General features: G+C 25.7%; 1 protein-coding gene across 1 annotated transcript in view; it reads left to right on the forward strand.

The window, feature by feature from the left end:
• LOC129612332 (BTB/POZ domain-containing protein 7) overlaps window positions 1–6511 on the forward strand; it is a 52898-nt gene extending 46387 nt beyond the window's left edge. Inside the window, exon 7 of the mRNA XM_055525880.1 lies at window positions 5453–6511. The gene's annotated coding sequence lies outside the window, so the exon portion shown is untranslated. The remainder of the gene's footprint in view (window positions 1–5452) is intronic.
• Window positions 6512–10739: the final 4228 nt, after the last annotated feature.

Here is a 10739-nt window from a genome sequence, read left to right on the forward strand (position 1 = left end):
AATTTTAAGTACATACATGCATAATTATCAATGTATTTATCTAAACCTATTACGATTTTTCGAACCAAAAATATGTGAGACATAATATTCACAACTATGGGTGAACCTATAGAGTTAAATTTTTCAAATAAAGAAAAGTTTATACATGAACAAAATAATAATTTTATTCAAATATACGTATGTACATATGTATATATTGCAATTCAGCATTTTAGAATTTCTCGCTCGAACAATAAGAAATGAATTTTTAAGTACATACGTACATAAATTGTCTATGTATATTTTTTTTAAAGCTCATAACGAAAAATAATATTCAAAAATGTGGGTAAACATATAGAAATAAATTTTTCAAATAAAGGAAATTAAGGAAATAAAGGATTAATTTTATAATTTAAATATACATATGTACTCCACATGCTCCGGTACTCCACTACTCGGAAAAAAGCTCCGATTTGTAAATTACGGATACAAAAAGCTGCTTTTTAAGTGTTTATACTTAAGCCCACTTTTTAATTCGTACATCTTAAACGTGACGTTTGTTTTTTGCTTTTTAGGATGTATTTTGTGTTTAAATATGATTTAGTATAGAAAAACCATTATTTTCTGCGATATGCAGTAAAAATTTTGTAGTGCTGTACTTTCAAGTAGTAAAATTCGAAAAGCGTTTTTTTTTTCAATATTATAATTTAACAAATTTGTGTGATACATTCTATAAAAATCAATTTTCTTTTCTGTATCAATTTTCCTGTATTTTGCTACCATTTCTTACGTTTCTGAAAAAAAATGTAAAATCACGTTTTGATATATGCCTACTTTGAAAGAAACTTTAACTGAATATTTTTGCATCTTTAAAACATGTCCACTTCTTAATTCAGCTTTACATTCATAATATTTTAAAGACTAACGAAGGTTAAATATGTTGTGTGCTTTTTAGATAAATATATGAAGCGTCAAATATAAATTGGTCATCATTGGATATGAAATTGTAAAAAAAATCTGCACCGACTTAAGTACAATCATTTGCAGTATAATATACTTTGTGAAAAAAATTTTACTCTTTCATTCAGTACCCTTCCATTTGGAAGACAGGAAAGATTGGCTACATAAAAAATTGCAATATTTTTTTAAATGCATTTTCCAGTCCATTTCACCAATCAATTTTTTTGTAATTTAAATTTTAAATTTCAAAAAAATATGGAATCAGTAGAGCTAAAAATATTAATCAATCGCCTTCACACAAATAATTTCCATTTAAACTCCATATAAATTTAAAATTTATTTTTGTTTTACTATCTGGGCTTGGTTACTTGATAGATTAATGCATTAGAATATTATGAAAGACAATATATGCAAGATTTTCATTTTGTTGAGTTTTCGTTTTAACACCATGTATTATCTTTTGTGTATACTAACATAAAAATTTTTTGAACGAATTTCAAAATTATTATTATTTGATTATTATTTATTAAGAATACTAGCATACCGAATACAATTATTGACAATCGTAAGCGGTATTTCTCATAAAACTTTTCTATACAGAATTATTAAAATTTGAGCATCGGTAAAAGATAAATTATATTTCTCTTTCATAATCATATACCAAAATTTATCAATTATTAAATAATAATATTAAAAATTTATTTGCGTGAATACCAAAAAGTAAAACTATTGACACCCTGGTATAATTATTGATTTGGTTTAATGGTACAATTATTGATACCCAAATATAGCTGTATGGTATAAATGTACAATTATTGCAATATTTTTATGAGAGAATGATAGAAAATGCAATTCAAATAAAAATAATAGGTTCATTGCAGCAATTCCAATAAATACACACTTAAATATTTTTTAATAGCAGTTAAAATTTACTCTAAGTTCATTAATTATAAACTAAAATAAGGAAAATATAAATTAAATTTATAAATAAACGGAAACTCCATTGTAATAGATAATCATATTTATAAACTACAAATTTCTGCTAGCAATTTTGTTTTGATTTCGTGTATATGAAATATTTCATCAATTACGGAATTAAATATAAATTGGTAATATCTACTATATTCAATTGAAAAAATTTTTTTAATATTAGTGAATGTTAAGAAAATTATTCAGACTTTTTGTAATAAAATGCAGAATAAGATAAAATGCTGTAGTAGCTGTGTATACAAATTTTCGTTTTTTTTTTTATATTTTTATAGCTTTGAAAAAGTTCGTTCATTTTTTTACTTATTATTTTTTTATTTTTTTAATCTACAATCTAGCTGACACTACTCAACTTACGTTTTGAATTTGAAAAACTCATACATCCCTCATCACTAATATTCAAAACCATTGTGAATATGAACATTTTTTCATTTTTCTTTCCGTTTGCCCTTTTTTTCGTTCAAAAGAACTTAAAAGGGAAGCTTTTTAAATAATATCGTGAGATTTTTTAGAAAATTAAACTCTCTTTTATTTAAAAGAAAACAATAATATGAAATATGACATTATTCAACGAATTGAATATACTAAAGAAAGGACATTCTTCTTTTAGGATGAAACGAAAAATGAACCCAAATATTTTTTTGTTTTAAAAAGACAATGAAATCAAATATTTCTAGTTGTCTCTTTCTTTGTTCCAAGCATTGTCAAACTCGTAACAGGAGCGTGTTTATTTTATTTTTTTATCTGGCCTTCTCTGTGAATGTGTAATTTGTAGTTTAAAAATTTGTTTAAAAAATAAAACGACCCCAAAACTATGTGTTTTTTAACAAATTTTAATTAATATTATGATTATTACTCACAAAACGGTCGGTATATTATCGTATGGTTTTTCATTAATTAACTTAACTTCACATATTTATTCAATCTAAAACAATTTATTTTATAAATAATTCACACTAGTATTATATTTTTGAAATAATTCACACTTATTTTTGAATATAATACTAGTATGAATTATTCTCACTAGTATTATATTTTAAAATCAAAACACATTTACAATCAAAATGTTATGAACATATGTATAGTACTATTTGATAAAATCTTTGAAATGAAATTCAGTTCACTTTTTTTTTATGTATATCATCATATCTAGGAAAACTATAAATATATAAAAAATCTTAATATTATATTACATTTTATTAAACACAAAATAACTTTGCTTAAGAAAAAAATTCGCTCCTGGCAAAATTATGTCATCCGAAGTAATTTTACTTTAACAAAAAACAAATGTTTTCTTTCCAAAATTAAAAGAAATTTCTTCCCAAAATTAAAAACTTAATAAATTTACGAATTATGAATTTTACTACAATTTCTATTGAATACAGTATTTCTTTTAATTATTAAAATAAATAATATTACATGCATATGGTGCATAAAGCATCCGTTTTTTCAAACGAGAATAATAATTTGGAACTATGCACCTTTTCCTCTTTCCAAACAAATTTGTTTGTTTTTCGGTTTGTTTTATTTTTTTACAAGTTTATATTAACCTGTTAAGATCTGCATATATATGTATGTGTCAATTTCAAAAGTTAATTTTTAGCACTTTTCCAAAAATTTTTTTGAAAAAAGTGCTTATTAGTTTCACTCTGTCCGTCCGTCAGTCCGTCCGTCCGTCCGTCCGTCCGTGGACACTTTTTTGTTTACAAAACTTCTACACCCTTGAAGATAGAAAGCTGAAATTTCATATGTACATAGATCTTCACTAGAAACTTATTTCCGTAGAACAAAATTTTTACCTATCTCCCCCCCTCTAGAAGTTATACCCCCCCAAAACCTTAAAATTGGCCTTTTTAGCACTTTTCCAAAAATTTTTTTGAAAAAAGTGCTTATTAGTTTCACTCTGTCCGTCCGTCCGTCCGTCCGTCCGTCCGTGGACACTTTTTTTGTTTACAAAACTTCTACACCCTTTAAGATAGAAAGCTGAAATTTCATACGTACATAGATCTTCACTAGAAACTTATTTCCGTAGAACAAAATTTTTACCTATCTCCCCCCCTATAGAAGTTATACCCCCCCAAAACCCTAAAAATGGCCTTTTTTAAATATTTGTTGCAATGAAACCATAAGCATTTTTGAAATTTTTCAAACGCACAAAGGCAGTTGGTTCCTTCCTCTAGCGCGGTATACTATAGTTAAACTTTAGAAAAACAAAATGGCCGTCGAAATTTACCGTTATCTAAAGTCCTTTTTTTCAAATTTTTGATGTCGTTTTTTTTCTAGACCCCAGCCTGTAGAAGCTTAAAATTTTAGGAGCTTTTAGACATTAACAAATAGTTCATTTCATTAGAAGAAAATTTTTTTCCATCTCCACCCCCTCTCTAGTTATCGCCTCTTGAAATTTGTAAAATTTGAATTTTTGACACCTTATATTTCCGAAACCGCAAGTTTTTTCAAATTTTTATAAACGCAAAAAGCTAACGGTAAATTCCATGAAACTAAAAAATATAATTATTTTTCTTAACTCACACAATTAACCCTTAAAATCGAGTATTATGTTAACCCCACTTTATACTAATTTTTGCTTTAGTTCAAAGACTGCATATATGCGTCATCCTAAATATAGGCAATCCTAGAAATAGTTTTATATATGAATGAAAATAGTTTTAATAGTGTGATGGGTATGCATAGACTGTATTTAAAAGCAGAATTTTCACTTGTTGAAGGGAAAAGTGCTACAATACAAACCATTGGTTTGACCCAACTTTATTTAGTTAATGTCGTGTATGTGCGTCATGCCGAAAAAGAAAATTGCATTTGCTATGTAATTTCAAGTTAAGCAAAAAACGAAAATTTCCCTGTTAATAAAATTTGGTAAATACGCGTCTTCGCTTGAAATTAATTCAGCATAGTAAATCGAGCTGTCTAAGGAAAACTAATCACTTAGCAGGTTAAATAATAGTAAATTTTTCATTCACAAACTACCCTAATTTTTAAAAAAAAATCACAAAAATTTCTTTGTTTACTCTTTTCACCAGCGTCGCTTACTTTCCCCAGAAAAAAAAACAACATTTGGTGTTTAATGTCAATTTCAATTTGCCAAAACTTGAAAAAAGGAAAGAAAAACTTACCTGAAATTTTTGGCTTCAATTTGTATTTATTTAGATACAATTTTTTAGGAAGTGCAACCGATATAAAAACAAAGATGCTCCTTCCTTTAGCATTTCTAATTCTTTGGCACTATCAATAGAATTTAAAAACAACAAAAACGAAGACAATACAATCGGAATACTTCGTAAAAAAATTGAGCATTGGGACTTGTTAGATTATAAAGACATTAGTTTACACATAGGGAGTATATAGCGAAGAAATACTACGCGTTATAAAATTGCCCAAAATTAGTTTTGTATTCAAGCTTCTTTTCGGTTTTCTTCGTTTTCAAAGTTATTTCAGTATAATTAACATTAAATTAAGATAAAAAAATGATACATATTTATTACTTATTTCTTTTGATTTTTCATTTCAGGGTTCTGTGGCGGCAAAAAAGAATTTAATTGCCTAAATAATTGTTTTTCCCTCAATTGTATTTCCTACACAAAGTTGCAAGCTTTTAGATGATTGTTGAATACAAATTATATTTGAGTTATAATAAATTTAATGGACTGGTAATCGGTTTATAAATTGTAAACGTTTATTCTAAACATAAAAAGTGTGTAATGAAGTAAGTTAATATTATAGGTATGTAAGACAAAAATTAAAAAAACTACAATTATTATTTATAGACACCTTTTTTTTAAAGCTTAAAGTTTTTGTTATAATAAAACATATTATTTAAATATAGATATAGTTCAATTCGTTCGAATACAATTTGTAAATTGTTTACTTTCGTTATTGTTAACTTTAAATACGTCACAACTGTGTTAATTTAGTGTGCCCCGTTAAAAATTTTCAAATATTTAAAATTTCTGGTCTAGTTGAAATATAATTTTGGAAGTGATTATTTTGGTTCGGAATAAACAAGCTTAAAACTTTAATTAATACAATTTATAGTAATGTTAATTATTTATACATTATTTATTATTTGCAATATACATACATTTATATATTATGATTATTTTATAATATAAAAACCATGCATTTATAACATTGTGATTGTTCGAAATTAAAATATTGAAACCACTCTTACAATAATCTTCAATTTGACTATATTTGATATCCAGTTAGCTTAAATGAATTGCCAAAGTACAATATGTATTTGTTAATTCTACATTAAGTCGACATTTAGTTTAATTTTGTTTTCTATAAGTATGCATACAAAAATGTACAGTAAAAAACATTTAATTAAAAATTAGTACGTATAAACCCGAGAAAGAAAACAATGTTTATTTTATGGCTTGTATGTATGTATATGAGTTAAAAAAATAAATATTATGATCTATAATTTTTAATAACATTATTATTTAAATCATATTATGCAATAATTAAATAAAAAATCCAATTATAATAAATCTGTCAAAAGGAAAATAAATACATGTATTATATTTCAAGTATTTGCAAATTATAATTACTTAAATTAAGTTACAATATAAGCAACATACATTACTTGTGAATAAAATGGTTAAGAAAATAATTTTACTTCTTTTTTAAAATAGGTACATATATTCATAAATATAATCGTTAATTAAGAATAAAAACAGATTTGGTAAGTTTCATACTTTTTTTAATCCAATATTTATTAAAATTGTTCGTTTAATACCCCTATTGAGAATATTCCGATGGAACATTTTCTGAAGAAATTACGAGCATTGTAAAATGCATTCGGAATCGATATAAACTTTTTTCTTCAAAGAAAATTCTAAAAAGCTTTTTGCAAATTTTTGTATTTTGAAACTATAACTTTTGAATTTTTGTATTTTGAATATTAATTTCATCGATTTTGAATATCAATCACGTTTTCTTTTGAAATTTCTCAGAATAAAAGTTTTGTTCGTAGTTTTAAATTTTTAGGGTGAAACTGAAAAATAATGTAAGTATTTATTTTATTATACAAAAAGGATGTTTGTTTATGATGATTATCTTAATATTTTTAAAATACATATATGCACTATAATATTTATTTGTTTTTTTTAATATATGTATTACAAAATTATTTCTTTCATTGCTATTCTTACATCCAATCATCTAATTCATCTTTCTTTCAACCCGGATATCTCTAATCAAACTTCCACGTTAATGAATTGTTAAATTAACGTCCACTATTTAAAATTTAAATTTTCACAATAGACGTTCACATACATACGAGTCATTCTACGGAAACTTACCAAAAGTGAATAAAATTTTGCAAAAACGAAAATGCGTTTTTCCCGATTTAAAGTAAGCTTTAAAAGGTTACTTATAGCATTTTAAGACCTTATCCAAAAAGGTTCACCTCATTTTTTCAATCCTAAGAGAATTATAACGGAATTTAAAAATGATACGCTAATGAAGTTTTCAATTTTATCAAAGTTTTCAATTTGTTAAATTGAAAACTTTATTGAAATTGAAATCGAGACATAAATTGAAAAGTAAAAAAACTTTAAATGAAGATAGTAGAATCAAAACGCATACATTTGCAGATTTTTTGAGTAAAATGGAAAATAAACGTTTATTGAGCACTCATATTTCAAATTATGTTATTTTTACTCGTGAAAAAAACGAACTTTAACATTTCTGTAAAGAAATAATAAAGATAAACAAGACATTTTGAACAAAAAACGTAATTGAAGAAAGCAAATGTGGGGTTTTTTTGCAATTATATAAATTGTATATAATAATAAAGAATTATAATAATATGTATATAAATTTAATAAGTAAGTTGCAAATAATGATTTTTGTTGCCATAATTTTGATCAGAAACAAAAGCAAAAATGTTTTTAAGGTCAATTTTATTCAGTTGTATTTAAATTAAACAATAATATAAATTGAATTTTGGTTATGGTATATAAAAAACTGTAAAAAATTGTAACTTTTTCTAATGTTGTCAGAGATTATAAATTTGTTCTGAGCTTGTTTGATAAGAAAGTTAAGTATGAATAATATATTTTAAATGCCAGTATAGCTTTATTTGGTTAAGTATAGCAGAATTATAAATGAGTAAGTTTTCTGTTGTAAAATGAGCTTAATATTTAGTTCCATTCACAACATAATCTACAAATTTTGAAAGTACTACACCGTTACATGAAAAATATTATAATTCTTTAAATGTTAAGTCTACAGTGCTTTGGCAACAGGATAATTGAGTAATTAGTAATTTTAGAGAATTCAGTAGAAAGCTGATAAGAGTTTCAAGGAAAATTTTCAATAAAAAATTTGACACTGTACATTGTACTCTATTTTGTATTTTAGATACTTTTATAAAATTTTTAGATATTTTTCGTAAAAAAATCAAAATACTTCGAAAACTGAACTCGGCCGATTGAACATTTTTTCACATTTAAGAAACTAATTGAACATAAATAGAATGTAAATAGATCAACGGTCATTCTGATTCCATTTCGATTCAAGATTTATTCAAGATTTTGCGGTTAGTAAAAAGGACTTCAAAAATATTAAACGCATTCTTATACCAATCGTGTTTTTAGCTTTTTTCATGCTAAAATTCTAAAAAAATATAAATTTTATAATAGAGGAGAATCATTTGCAAAATCCATTGCTAAAGAAGCGTTATTTGAATTGCTGAATAAAATTAAAATTTTTTTAACTTAATGGAAATTTCTTCATGCAACTGCAGAACAGATGGATGACGTAATCAAAGGAACGAGTTAAAGGCAGAAAAATTCATTAAAAAATTTTTCTCCTCGAACTGGACTCGAACCAGTGACCTACCGCTTTCTAGGCAGACGCTCTACCAACTGAGCCACAGAGGCATGAAAAAATTGCCGACGAAATGTCCTCTACATTGCTTTATACTGTAATTCACATGATTACTAAGTATTTGTTTTGTTTACATTGATTGCTACATACAATCTACTATTGAAACACACAATAACAAGAACATATGTATATTTATAGGATTGTGCCTATTCCACTAATTATATTATGAATTTTACTAATACAACATCATAGTTGCGGAATTAATAAGAATGTGCTTATTACACTAATAATTTAACTTAATGGAAATTTCTTCATGCAACAGATGGATGATGGCAGAACAGATGGATGACGTAATCAAAGAAACGAGTCAAAGGCAGAAAAATTCAATAAAAAATTTTTCTCCTCGAACTGGACTCGATTCATTAATTATATACAATTGTTTTTTTTAATATGTCAGGCCTCGGGAAATACACTTTTTAGCGGGCCTGTTCTACACTTTTGATCATTATAAAGAAAATATTTAACAGGTTTACTTGAAATTTCATATATAAAATTCGCTCAGCCGTCCGCGAAATCACCTAACTTTTGGAAGAAATCAGTCGTCAGCAACTGGATGTTTACTACCGACCAAATACACATTTTTGCGTATATAAAGAGAAATAATCAACCGATTTAATTAAATTTAATATTTAAATTCTTCGTTTTAACACAATGAACACATAAATTTTCAACAACTCGGACAAATCAGGGCTTGGAAACTAATCTGAGGGCCGATTTTACATTTCTCGCCATATCTACGGAACGAATTGATGGAATTTCTTGAAATTTGATATTTGAGTTCTGGTTGTTACCAAAACTAACTGGCGAACATTTCCAGGAATTCAGATAGCACAAAGTGAAACTCTACTAAGAGTCAAATTTACATTTTTCTAGGTAAGTTAACTATAAGCTTACTAATGTCCTAAAAATTGGAAAGAAGTATTTAACAGGCATTTGTATAATATTCTGTAATACTTTCACTTAACAGACAATACACATTGCGGTCGGTTATGTTCTGACCATATCAGATTTTTTGTTTACTACTTCCCTTCCGCAAAAAATAGAAGCTTCAAATAAACGATTTTTGGAAGGACTAGTACAGGGCATGAAAGCAACATATGACTTTATTTGCATTTTATTTACTTTCAGAATACCAAGCATTTAAATTTTGGAGAAATATAATTTTTTCTTTATTTTAAATTTTTAGTTTTTTCTGACTGAATAATTTCGTACAATTTTTTTTAAACTTCGAAATTTTTATTTACAAAATTTTCTCCAGTTGCATAAGCTTTAATTTAAGTCATTAAATGTTATAAAATCTGTTATAGTACAGGATATATAGCACAGAAACCATTTCTATGTCAAGATTTTAAAGGTCCCAGTAATATTATTCAATTTTTATTAATTTCTATTTAATGTAAATAGAAAACATTTAGTAAATTTTGGAAAATTTGATTGGTCCATTATTTAAAATAATATCAATTTTGTTTTTCCTAATGCAGGTTTTCTTTTTTTATTTTCAAGTCATCTATTATGTTTTTGATATTTCTTAACTTTATTTTTTGAGTATATTAAATTCCTTTTTTCATTTTCAATAGCTTTCTTGAACGTTGCTTCCTATTTCTAGCATGAATTCGTTTCGATATGTCATGCTGATGATTTTCTTGGATTTCTGAAGATTTTTCATCGCTATTTGGTGGAGTTTTTAGTCTTAACTAATTTGATGGAGTCTTAGTCTTAATTAAAACGCTGTAGATTTTTTTATTTTGTTGTAAGCTGTAAATTTTTTGCTTCAAGTTTTTTTTAAGGATCAGTGCTCTCGAATTTTTCTTTCGTACCATCTTGTGATATATGAAATTCTACTTCATTAATTAAAAGTATTTTAATTAGTTTAACATTTAATTTAGCATTTGATGATAGTA

The sequence above is a fragment of the Condylostylus longicornis genome, unplaced genomic scaffold, assembly GCF_029603195.1.
Source record: "Condylostylus longicornis isolate FDR11 unplaced genomic scaffold, ASM2960319v2 ptg000069l, whole genome shotgun sequence".
Classification (NCBI taxonomy): Eukaryota; Metazoa; Arthropoda; class Insecta; order Diptera; family Dolichopodidae; genus Condylostylus; species Condylostylus longicornis.